Here is a 1,174-nt window from a genome sequence, read left to right on the forward strand (position 1 = left end):
GTAGCTTAAGCATGATTGTTCGTAGTTAAAGTGATTAATTACCCGCCTGGCAGTTAAGAGGTTTTATTCCCTCCCTAACTTCAGGGGAAAATCCCTACCTGGGGAAACAACCTTTCTCAGAGAGGTGACCTTGGACCAGCTCCCGGCAGTTAGGAGCCAGGGTTCCTGGATTGCGAGAGGGTGCAGGCCAGGCTGAGGGACAGCCCAGGCCCTCATGCACGAATTTCATGCACTAGGTCTCTAGCTAAATATAGAGTAGGTGAAATGTTCATTTGATACAGGTGCAAAAAGGTACTGAATCTTTAGGTCCTGTCAAAAATAATACAGAGGAGGAGAACCAAGATGGCGGCATAAGGTATAAATCTGTGCGTGCTGCCCCCCACAACAACATTGAAACTACAACTATAAGACAAAACAATTATCATCCAGAACCATGGGAAAGCTGGCCGAGTGGAAGTTCTACAACTAGAAGGAAAGAAAGAAGCACACTGAGATCAGGTAGGAGGTGCAGAGGCACCAAGAACAGAGGTACAAAGGCATGTGTGAGGTGGGCTGCATCTGGATGCGTGGTTTTTTTCAATTGGAAGGAGATACAAGCTCTCGAATGCACTGAGCTCGTGTAAGGTGAGATTCTGGGGTTCCAGACTGCTACAGGGAGAAACTGGAATGTCTTGCAGTGGGTCGGAAAGCGAGGGTGGCTTTCTCGCATAGCTGCTTGCAGGGATCATTGTTGCTGTGGGGGTGTGGGACTCGGGGATGCAGAGACGCTGAGTCGTGGAGACGCAAGGAGTTGTGGGGATGCTGACGACAGCCATTGCTGTTTGCTTTGCCCTGGTGATTCTCTGAGACCCCGTCCCACTCAAATTACATCCCCTCCCAAGCTGTGTGCAGTGGTGCAAAGGAATCACCTTGGCTTTTGCAGCATAATCTAACTGCAGCTGGGTCAGAGAGCTCCAAAACTTCCAAATCCCAAACAAAGAGGAGAAATCTGCTGATAACACTGTAGCTCCTGCTGGGTGTACTCACACAGTGGTTGACTTGGAGATCCAGAAGCCAGGGTACCCCTGGTCAGATACCAGATTTCAACTCCTTACATCCCTAAGGGACACACTCAAGAAGCAGACTCAGTGAGCACCAAAGCCCCACTGAAGCAAGTCCTGCCCCATAAGGGTGT

At 49.7% G+C, this 1,174-nt stretch overlaps 1 protein-coding gene across 4 annotated transcripts in view; it reads right to left on the reverse strand.

Annotated features, from left to right (window-relative positions):
- Positions 1–1,174, reverse strand: part of NIPBL (Nipped-B homolog (Drosophila)) — a 138,683-nt gene that overhangs the window by 66,383 nt on the left and 71,126 nt on the right. The gene's annotated exons all lie outside the window — the stretch shown is intronic.

The sequence above is a fragment of the Myotis davidii genome, unplaced genomic scaffold (assembly GCF_000327345.1).
Source record: "Myotis davidii unplaced genomic scaffold, ASM32734v1 scaffold496, whole genome shotgun sequence".
NCBI lineage: Eukaryota > Metazoa > Chordata > Mammalia > Chiroptera > Vespertilionidae > Myotis > Myotis davidii.